This window comes from Crinia signifera, chromosome 12 (genome assembly GCF_055691185.1).
Source record: "Crinia signifera chromosome 12, ASM5569118v1, whole genome shotgun sequence".
Lineage (NCBI taxonomy): Eukaryota > Metazoa > Chordata > Amphibia > Anura > Myobatrachidae > Crinia > Crinia signifera.
Window position 1 is genome coordinate 89,228,882 of NC_139228.1, and position 12,069 is coordinate 89,240,950.

Genomic DNA, 12,069 nt, shown 5'->3' on the forward strand with positions numbered 1-12,069 from the left:
GCTGGTTTTGCCTGGGGCTGGTTCTTAAAATACGGGGGACCCCTAGTCATTTTGTCCCCCGTATTTTGGGAACCAGCCCCAGAGCAGGAGCCTGGGGCTGGTTGTTAAAAATCGGGGAAACCCTATTTGTCGGGTTCCCTGATTTTTAATTACCGGCTCCAGGCTCCGTCAGCCTGGTGCTGGTTTCGGCTGTGGGGGGGACCCCACGCCGTTTTTTTTTTTATTTATTTAATTTTTCTATTTTTTTACACCGAAGCCTGCACGGATCTGACTGATCCGTGCAGGCAAAAACGCAAATACGACATGAAAATGGTGTTCTATTTTCCTGTCGTATTTGCGTGGGTGTTTTACACCACTAAGCAGCCGTATTATCCATACGGCTGCTTAGTAAATCAGAAACCACCATTCTTTTGAATGGTGATTTCTGTCGTATTCTATCGATGGTGTAGACATTCGTATTTGTAACTACAAATACGAATGTTCCATCTTTAGGACTACGAATTGTTGTATTTTTGGGATTGTAAATCCCGAAAATACAAATTCGTAAAAAAAAGGTGTATTTCTCCCTACGAATACACCTTTTTTCTACGAATCCATTTTGGTAAATGTCCCCCTTCATTTCCTTCACTCAGCAGAAGCTTTATATGTAGAGCTGACACATCAGGACTAGTCCTAGTGATGGGGTAGTTACAGTGCTAGGCATATATGAGTACAGACATGTTAGTCCGTAGAAGACTGTGCTGACTGCCTAGTATGACGACAGCTGTGCCTTTGTATATATCTGTCTGCAGTTTGTTAAATAATGAATATGATAGTGGATATTTGCCATTTAGCCTGCTCCTTTCTGCTACTTTAACCACTTGCCTGCGGTGGTAGCATAATATGTGACCAAGCCAAGCTGGGCTTTCCCTGACATAGTCGCATCGGATGCGACCAGTTAGAAACGCAGCCTGCGTGGCTGCAGGAAAACCTTCCAGCACCTCCACCTCTTGGCCCCTCCTCTTTGCTTCCTTATTCCCTTCCCCAGGGGATGTCATACAGCCAATCACTGTTGACTGAGCAGGCCAGTGGTAATCTCTACCCCGGTGTAGACATTAGAAAACGCAGGTGAAATGTAAATTAAAGAGCTCTCAAATTCCCTGTGTACATTACACCTGGAGCAGCAGACAGGTAAAGCTTTTAAATAGAGGTTCAGAACTTTATTCAAATCATAAAAAAGGGGAGTTTCTTCGAGGTTCCTGGGACCACAGGGTTAACATCAGGGGTTGTAGTTGGATCCAGAAGACCAGGGCACCAATCTCCAAAGCTTTAGGCTTCCCATTATACCTGGCTCCTCTCCCCTTAACCCAGCCTCCATGCATAGGACACTCATTTTGGTTAACAAGGACCTTATTCTGGTTCGGCCGGCCAAACGTACGTACGTTCCGTATCAGTGTACGTTTCCTGTATGCGGACGTTGAGCGAAAGTCCACGCACAAAACATCCGCATACGGACGGTCACAAACACCGACAAAGGGTAGTGGCGTACACTTGAGCGTACGCCACCGTACACGGACGGTTCTCCTCTTAGACACCGACAAGTGGCGTACAACAGAGCGTACGCCACCATATACGGACAGGTCTCGTCCGTTTTCACACCGACATCTTACGGCTATCTGAGCGTTCGCCACCTTGCACAGACGGGTCTCGCCTGTTTTCAATGGAAAACTCAGCGTATGTCACCGCTCGTGAGAGTGAGCGTACATCCGTGCACGCTGCCATACCCTTCACATATATGGCCCTGCTAATCTAGCCTTTCAACTATGATTAAGACAATTAAATGAATTATTCTAATTGTTCATCAATTATTGTTTTCTATTACCTCAATTGTCTACCTTAATAAACACCCTAATAAAAATACATTTTACCCCTCCTTACATTTTAATCACTATCTATGTGTCCCCACATTGGTTTTACTTTTAAATAAAGTTATGTTGGTGTTACAGTGAAAACGTTGATACATGTCGACTTGTGTAGATTGAGTGTGCTGCTGTTTAAAGTATATGAAAACACTTACTGAATGGGTGTAGATGGTTATAAAATAACTACCTGGACAGGTCCTGGACAGGTCCAGATAAGCAGGTCTTAAGGCCCCCATACATTAGGCCGACTTGTCCTTAGGACAAGTCGGACCCAATTCTCCTGTGAGCCGCCCGGCAGCTCCCCGGGAGGCTCACATAAAATTTGGCACTTGATGAGCCAGATTTTACATGTGATAAATCGCTTGCGATTTATCACATGTAAAACAAATGGGGAGCTGCAGGGCGGTGAGGAGCAGTGGGGCGGGCAGCGGCAGTAGTTGGGGCGGGCGGCGGCAGTAGTGGGGGCGGGCGGCGGCAGTGGTGGGGGCGGGCGGCGGCAGTAGTGGGGACGGGCAGCGGCAGTAGTGGGGACGGGCGGCGGCAGTAGTGGGGACGGGCGGCGGCAGTAGTGGGGACGGGCGGCGGCAGTGGGGACGGGCGGCGGCAGTAGTGCCTGGCCGGCATGCTGTGGTCACAAATAGTAGCGCTGCCGCTGCGGGACGGGACGCACAGTGGCGGCTATTAGATTTTCAAAATAGCTGTCAAATGACCGGCCGTTCTGTGATTGGCTGAGAGAGCTCTCAGCCAATCACAGAACGGCCGGTCATTTGACAGCTATTTTGAAAATCTAATAGCCGCCACTGTGCGTCCCGCAGCGGCAGCGCTACTATTTGTGACCACAGCATGCCGGCCAGGTCAGCATCACCCGCCGGGAACTCATTTGTGAGCTGCCGCCCGCCCCCACTACTGCCGCCGCCCGCCCCCACCACTGCCGCTGCTATTTGTGATCACAGCCGGCCAGGTCAGTGTGTCTGCCCGCCGTGCACCCCCGCCCCCCGGTGTCTGCATGCATATGCCTGACAGGTGGGCAGGCATATGCATAGCATACAGGGAGGTCGGATAATCTTATGTGCTGACCGTCCGACCTCCCTGATCCGGTCCGATGCGCACGGGACCGCGCATCGGATCGGATCATATATCACACACCTGCGATTTTGGGGCGATTTCATCCGGTTATCGGCCCAAAGTGCCGAAATCGGATGAAATCGTCCCAAAATCGCATAGTGTATGGGGGCCTTTAGAATGAATCTTACCTAAAATGAAACCAACCTCTACATGTAGAGAAGTGTAGAAAGATAAGCTTCCAATGTGTTTGAGTGCTGTGTGTGGCTTGCAGGTAGTGAAATAATGGTTTGGACTTAATAGACTGCAGCATTGCTTATTACATTCAGGTGTATGTGTTTGACCAGTAATCAGCATTAATTAGCAGACCCGGGCGTCCGCTCTCATGCGGTATCTGTAGGGGTGGTCTGGAGGTGTCGGTGGCGGCCTCCTGTTTTGTGTCCGAAATGCACGGTGCTTTCGTCGATCGAGCGGTAGTAGCAGCATATATTTTTTGTGCACACCCCCGTGTACGCCCATGTTTACGCCCAGTTTCCTTCATTATTTCGGCCGCTCCCCTAAAAACACCCACATGCCGCCCACAATGACCGTACTCTTGCGGACAGGTTTTTTTCGCACGGAAAGACCCGTCCGTGAGTGCTGTGAAGTCGCCGCACCTGCGCATTGCGGAAGGTACGCATGCGCAGATAAAAAAAAAAACAGATCTGCCAGCGTACGTTAATAACGTACGAACCAGAATAACCCCCCAAGTCCCAGCAGGAAGCAGAGATGGAAGGAAGATAGAAAATGGACACATTCATACAAAGAAGAAAAGGACCGGTGACCAAGGTCACAGATGCCCCCAATATATTAGGTGCGTCAGGGAAGGCGCCCTGTGCTCCCAGCAACCTCGAAGAAAGGGAGTTAACCGAAGGTAGGTTAACCATAACTCCCCTTTTCTTCTTCAGGCTTCCTGGGTCCCACAGGGTTAACATCGTGGATGTCCAAAAGCCGTACAGTTAAGGGCAGGATGACATCTGAGGGGCCAGAAGAACCCGGTGACCAAAAGCAGCATCTTGGGAAGCGTATGTGTCAAAGGCATTAAACTTCCGGAACGTGTGGACCAAGGACCACGTTGCCACCTTGCACAACTGTTCAGCAGAAACGCCACGTCGAGCAGCCCAGGAGGGACCCACAAACCTGGTTGAGTGTGCAGAAATCAAAGTAGGCAATGGTAGGTCAGCCTGCTCATAGGCTTGAGCAATGACCAGTATGTTAGTGACCACCCAATTTTTTTTTGTGCAAGATATACAACACAAAAAGGGAATCAGAACGTCTGATAGACAAAGCCCCCAAATCTGATACTCTTCTGGCAGAAGCTACAGTATAGCCAGCAGGAACTACCCCTTTTACACCAAAATCCCTGGTCGGACCCTGGTCTTTGAACACGGGAGTTTCCAGCTTCATACCCCATTCACACAGCACTGTGACCCAGGTCGGACCCAGGTCTGCGGCATTTACACTGAACCTGGGTCAGCACTGCTTTTCCCTATGGATGACATTAAAAATGTCCATTTTAGAGCTTATTGTGGGGCAGGACAAAGGGCTAGACGTGCCGAACGATAGCTCCTGCCCAAGCGAAACTTAAACCTTCCTCTACACCTCTCTAGCCCCCAATCCCACCGTCTCCCCTTACTCCATCACCTCTCCCCCGTGCCCCAGATACCTGGGATTGTTGCTGCGGAGCCGGGGAGTGCCTCCCGGCGCTCTCGCGGGTTGCGGCCTGTTCCCTGTGGCGGAGCCGGGGCCTCAATTACTACGCCGCCCGACTTCCGCTCCCGTCCGGAGATCCGCCTGGAGAGCGTACAGAGGTGCCGGAGAAGAGGTATCCTCCTGCCGACCCCCACCATCCTTGTCTGGACAGGGAGGGACGTGGAGAGACCCCCTCCGCCGCCGGGTCATATCCCACATCAGACGCCGCCGGAGCCACGTACAACGCCGCTACTGCCTGTAGCGCGAGGTGAGCTGTAACACCTGCGCCCCCGGCCTAACAGCTCACAACCCCACAATAAGCACCTTGCAGCCTGCGGGGGCCTGGGGAAAGTAGGTGAGAGGCGCCCTATATTCCTCCCCCCCCCCCCGGATCAGTGAAAGAGCACGGCCGCCATTTTTTGCCTGGTCCCCTCCACCCTTACTAAAACCCCTGAAAATCCTAATCCAGCACCCCAGGAGCACACAGCACTCACCAGCCCTTACTGTACTGCCCTGATCACATAAGGGGCTATAAACTCTGGGAATCAACCCAGTCTGTGCTGCTTCTGCTGCAGGCAGCTCTCTATGCTACTGCACAGCTACATACTTAGCAGGACAAGTGCATCTACTACAGTCTCTAAATTTGAGAAAACTGTCCCCCTCGCAGCTAATCACTGAGGCTACTTCCACAACCGAAAACAGGTCCAAGTGTACCCTCTTATCACCTCCACTGGAAACATCAGGAGCAACTTTTCTCAATATCTGTGGGGAAGAAGCTCAGCCTTACAAATCTCTAACCCCCCCCCCCCCCCCCGCAGTGCAGCCGAACCCCACCAGGCGTAACAAGATATATACCCGCCTTCTGTTAAGAGCTCTGCTGGCCAGGCTCTTTCTCCTACCAAAAGTCTCCGCACCCAAGAGCAACCGGACCTGTACCTGCATATCTGACCCCCTCAGGCTATTTCCCCCGTCCCTACGAGACTGACGCTCTTCCCTCATCTCTAAGCCTGCCAAGACACTTCACAACCAAGGCGTGGCTTATCCTGAAGCGCAGTCTCGCCTTTCGCTCCTGTGTCCCAATCAACACCCCCACTCAGCCACTTAAACAGCAACTTACTATGTCGGCCTAAAGCCCGCCCTCCACTTCCCCTGGGTGCTTTAGCCTATCCCTTCCCGGATCCCAGAACCCCCGGCCGCTGAACTCCTCCACTCCAAGCCCTCCATATCTTGCATCCCACAAGCAGACCCTGCTGAATAATTATTTATACACGTAGCCCTGCCCAGGCTCTCCTCACATGCGGAGATCGGTCGCTAAAACACCTAAAAAAGGAGGCTCGGACATTTCTCACCATTTCACCAGAGCTAATAAATTGACTCATCAGGAAGACCCCTCTTCCCCCCTCGCAAAAACCATGGATAAGAAAGGCCCACCATCCCCATCCCCGTCTACCAAAGAAGACATCTTGGCCCTCCGCTCCCTCATCACTGACCTCAAAGACTCGCTAGAAATCAAACTAGATAAAGCGGTTGCCTCCATTAAATCAGACATATCCTCTCTAGCCGCGAGAACCTCCAAACTTGAGTCCCGTCAAGATGGCCTTCAAAAGTCTTTGAACGACACGGGCAGAGACTTAGACCACATCATCTCTGAATTAAACGATCTCCGCACCAAAAACGAAGATCTCGAAAACAGGGAGCGTAGGAACAACATCCGCATACGAAACATTCCCGAATCCATATCCCAAGATGCTCTAGAACCCTACCTCCACAATCTCTTCTCCTTCCTCTCCCCGGATATTGGCACTCGGAAAATCCCACTGGAAAGAGCACACCGCGCGCTTCGTCCGAAACCCCGAGACAACGACCCACCCCGAGACGTGGTAATCCGGTTCCTAAGCTTCAAGGACAAGGAACTAATCCTCTCAGCCACCAGGGGGAAAAAATCTGTCATATTCGAAACCTCCAAACTTCAATTCTACCAAGACCTCGCTCCTCTCACCCTTGCGAAAAGAAGAGACTTCCGAGACCTCACAATGGCCCTCCGAGAGAAAGGTATTCGTTACCGATGGGGATTCCCCTTCAAACTCATGGTGGACCTCAATGGTAAGACTGTTCTCATCAGAGACATGCGGGAATGTAAAGACTTACTCTCCCATCTGGAGGAGTCCACTTCCACCCCAGACGGAGCCCCCCCACTACGTTAAAAAATGACTCCCCCTTACAACTTAGTTTTGGACTGTTCCGTTGAACTTTACCCATGCTTAAACCTACCCCCATATACCCCCTCTACTAGTGGGCCTCCGCAACTTATCGCTATATTTGGTTCAGCTCTCTATGATTACCTGTTATGCTACTAACTGCTTAAGACAACTTTGTTAGGTCTAAAATTTAAGTGTAACCCCCGAGGCGGCTGTTACGGGCTGGGGTGTGGTCCCGATACCCCTGAACAATGGAAACCTCTGATTCCATCATACTTACCCTCATAGCCAATTTTGGCGGAAAAGGGTGTCGCGACCAACCCCTGCTCACTGCCCCCCCGTCTGGGGTTTCTCCCACCCACCAACGTTAAGACTGTTAACTGTTTCAATTTTTGATGTTTAACATTGTTTTTACCCCTATGCACCCAGGGGCAGTGACCCCCTACTCATTCATCCTCCTGATTCCCCCCCCCCCACATACTGTCCCCTCACCTTTTACCTCTCCTTGAGGTGACCACCTCCATAAGGCTCATCACCTCCCTGGACACCTCCGTCCCAGTCCTAACTCCCTCCTCCCAACACACCTGACCCCTTCCCACAATACCTATTACCACATTTTGAACTACCCACACACATCTCGACACTCCAGGACCCCCCCCTTACCTTCTCCACCCTCACCATCCCCCCCCCTAAACGCCTTACCCAGCTATCTTTATTCCCTCCCTTCAGCCTCCTGTCCCCCCCCCCCTCACTTAGTCAAAAATGCCACTAACCATTACCTCCATGAACGTACGGGGTCTAAACACCCCTCAAAAACGATCTCTCTTATATCGCACTATCCAATCCCTGAAAGCGGATGTCATCTTGGTTCAAGAATCTCACTTCAAGGAGCCCAGTCATCCCACCCTTCGCTCCAGACACTTCTCCACTGTGTTATACTCCTCCAGCACGACCAAACACAATGGAGTTGCCATCCTAATCCACAATAGACTGCCCTTCTCGCTACAGTCTGTGTTTAGGGACACGGATGGTAGATATATTATCGTGACCGGTCGACTGGGTCCCACGGAGGTTACCTTCGCCAACGTCTACGCCCCCAACACTGGCCAACAACGTTTCTTTAAAAAATTCTTTAACTTCCTACACAAAAAGAAAATAGGCCACCTATTTCTAGACGGGGACTTCAACTGCATTCTAGACCCAAACCTAGACAAATCCTCCCCCCACCCCTCCTCACGATCAGACCCTCTAGCTCGCGCATTGGCAAAGCACGTAAAAGAGACAAATCTCATTGATACCTGGCGCGCTGTAAACCCTTCCGCCAGGGACTACACCTTTTTTTCCCCGCCCCACCACTCACACTCAAGAATAGATTTCATTTTTTGTTGCCCAATGGCCTCAACACACTTGATTGACTCCTACATGACCCCTAACTCCTGGTCAGATCACTCCTTCCTCACCTCATCCTTCAACCTGCTAGACACACCGGCATCTAAACCTTCTTGGCGTATTAATGAGACCCTCCTGAAAATCCCAAACTTCCAAAACAAGATAAAGGAAGCCTTACTTGACTACTTCACTCTTAACGCTAACGCTCAGGGGTGCACCCCACTAGTCTGGGAGGCACATAAAGCAGTAATCCGTGGCCATATTATTAGCTACGCCTCCCACCGAAACAAAGAACAGAAACAAAAATTTCAATCCCTTCTAGAACAAGTCTCCCAACTAGACGCCCGTCACAAGCGATCCCCGACCGATGACAATTACAGGCAACTTACCAAGGCTAAAGCCTCCCTTAATGCAATCCTCTCAGAAAAAATCGAAAAGTCGCTCCGCTGGACGAATCAGCGCTTCTACGAAAAAAGTAACAAAGCGGACGCACTTCTAGCCAATCAATTAAAAACGCATAAAGCTCGATCAGCCATCCCGTCCCTTAAAAACTCCTCAACATCTACATGCTACTATCCCATCGACATCAACAATACATTTAAGGAATTCTACAAACAACTATATAACTCCCCCACTCCCGCTTCCTCCTCCCCCACGTCGTCTTCACCATCCGAATATCTATCCTCCTGCTCTCTCCCCGAGATTGACCCCAATACCTCGGCCACACTATGCCGCCCCATATCCCCAGACGAGATCATGACTGCTCTCAAATCCCAAAATCCTTCCAAAGCTCCAGGCCCCGACGGATTCACCTTTTCTTACTACAAAACTTTCCAACAAACCCTCATCCCGCACCTTACCTCCACCTTCAATCGTATTCTTAACGGGGAATATTTCCACCCGGACACTACCAGAGCCGTGATAACGGTCATACCAAAACCTGGCAAAGATCCCCAGCTAGTCTCAAATTACAGGCCAATATCTCTCCTAAACACAGACCTAAAACTTTTTGCAAAAATACTCGCAAATAGGCTCAACCCCATCCTCGCCTCCCTCATTCACCCCGATCAAGTAGGCTTTGTCCCAACGAGGCAAGCCCTTGACAACACCAGAAGAACCATTAACTTGATCCACCATGCTAACTCTATAAAACTCCCCTCCCTACTGCTGGCCCTAGATGCTGAAAAGGCCTTTGACCGGGTCTCCTGGTCCTTTCTCACTCACACCCTTCGTAGATTCGGCTTTCAAGGACAGTTTTTACAGGCTATCCAAGCCCTGTACCACAACCCCTCCACATCAGTCTCGGCAGGAGGTATAACCTCTGACTCATTTAGCATTTCAAACGGGACTAGACAGGGCTGCCCACTATCTCCACTTATCTTCGCACTAATCATAGAACCCCTGGCCAGCCGAATTAGATCCAACCCCGATATCTCTGGAATCTCGGTCGGCAACGAGGACTACAAAATCTCCCTCTTCGCCGATGATGTTCTCCTCACCCTAACTAACCCAACAATATCCCTTCCTAACCTTTTCCAGGAACTCTCCCTATATGGCCACTTCTCAGGTTATAAAATCAATCACGACAAATCCGAAGCACTCCCACTCCACATCCCTAAACCCTCTCTTGATCTCCTTCAATCGAACTTCGCCTTCTCATGGCGAAGAGATTCCATTAAATACTTGGGCATCCACCTGACAAAAACTTATACTAACCTCTATAAATTTAACTATCCTCCTCTCCTGCGGGCTATCGCACAAGACCTCGACAGGTGGAGTAAACTTTTCATATCCTGGACAGGTCGTATAAACGTCATCAAAATGTCGGTGCTCCCAAAGCTCCTCTATCTCTTCCAGACTCTCCCTATCGCTGTCCCCAAAAGAACCCTTGCTACTCTCCAAACCACTTACTGTAAATTCGTTTGGAACCACAAGAAACCCCGCATACGCCGAGACATACTCGCCATGAACCCTACCTCCGGCGGCTTGGGCCTTCCCCTTCTTTCCAAATACTACTATGCGTCTAGACTCAGTCAACTAGTCGCCTGGCACTCCCCTCGCGGTAAAAAAAGATGGGTCGACATGGAATCCGACCTTGCAAAGATGCTCTCAGTCTCCTATTTACCTTGGGTCCCACGTCAACTTAGACCTGCCGCAGCTTCAGCTTCTCCCACAATATCCCTCACCCTCTCAGTCTGGGACTCACTCTCCACCAAGCTCTCACTCACTACACACCCCTCCCCCCTAACCCCTCTCTGGCAAAATCCTGCCTTTCCCCCCGGTCAATCCCTACACATGGCCTCCACGTGGTCCTCAGTAGGTATAACACACTTGCAACACGTACACGACAAAAGCACGCTGCTATCCTTCGCCGATCTGCAGGAAAAACACAGTCTACCGCACTCCCTCTTTTATCAGTTCCTCCAAATCCGGAGCTTTATTAACTCCTCCCTCTCTGGTACGGACTCTCTTAGAAACCCTACCCCCATAGAAAATCTATGCTCCCAAAGACCCATGGATAAAGGCATCATTTCATACCTATACCACTCCGCTCTTACACCAAAGGGCCCTCCTCTAGAAACCCATGAAATTGCCTGGGAAATGGACCTAGAGACCTCCCTGGGGGAGGACTCTTGGAAAGAAATCCGCCTAGCAATCTCCAAAAGCTCCATCAGTGTAGCTATTAAAGAAACCTCATACAAAATCTACACCCGATGGTACCTAGTCCCTACACGCCTCCATGCTATATACCCATCTGTCTCTAACGCATGCTGGAGACAATGTGGATGCGAAGGAACTTTTTTCCACATATGGTGGACCTGCCCACACATTAGGCCATTCTGGAACATGGTACAATCGGTTATAAACTCAATAATCCCAAATTGCCCCCCACTCACTCCTACCACGATGCTTCTGTGTGCCCCAGTCGACCGGTTAACACCCCCCTCTAATAAATTAATCCTACACATTACCTGCGCCGCCAAACTCCAAATCGCCAAGGCCTGGAAAAAACCCACGCCCCCAACCAACCAGGAATTACTAAACCGAATTTGGTTTGTCTCCAAAATGGAATACATAACCAGCCTCCAAAATAACACAGTGGAGAAGTTCCATAAGGTATGGGAACCCTGGTACGCCTCAAAAAGCCTCCCCCTCCCGGGTCTGGCTTGACTTTCCTGGCATCCGTACATCCCCCCCCCCCTAACAAACCAACCAACCTACTCCACCCTAGGTCTTTGCAACCATCTCAGAACTTCACTCTGACCCCAACCAGACCCTCCCCCATCAACACCTGAATCACCCACAAACCCCAACCTCCCCCCCTATGCCTCCTATAATCACACGCCAATCCCATCCCCCCCCCCCTTTCCTCTCCTTACTCTGGCCCTTATTCTGATTGACGCGTACTTTGCCGCATACTTTCGGATCGCGTCTTTACGGCGTCTGCGCATGCGTGGAGAACGCAACGCGCATGTGCCACGCCTTGACTCCGTACCTGTTCGGCCAAATCCCGTACAAAACTGTTCCCCGCAATCAGTCGGGAAATATGGGCGTATTATGGGCGTCATGCGGAATGACACATGGGCGTAGTTTCAAAGTGGGCAAAACGGGGCGGAAACATGGGCGGACACGGGGGAGTACACTTATGTTGGGGGGCGTACATTCGGATACCACTCCGAATGCACGCGATCAAAAAGGGAAGAAATGTGCGGTGTCCACAAGTGTACTATTGCTTTGCGGACACCACTCGTTCATGCGGTAGGCGAACGTACGCCTAATGACTACAA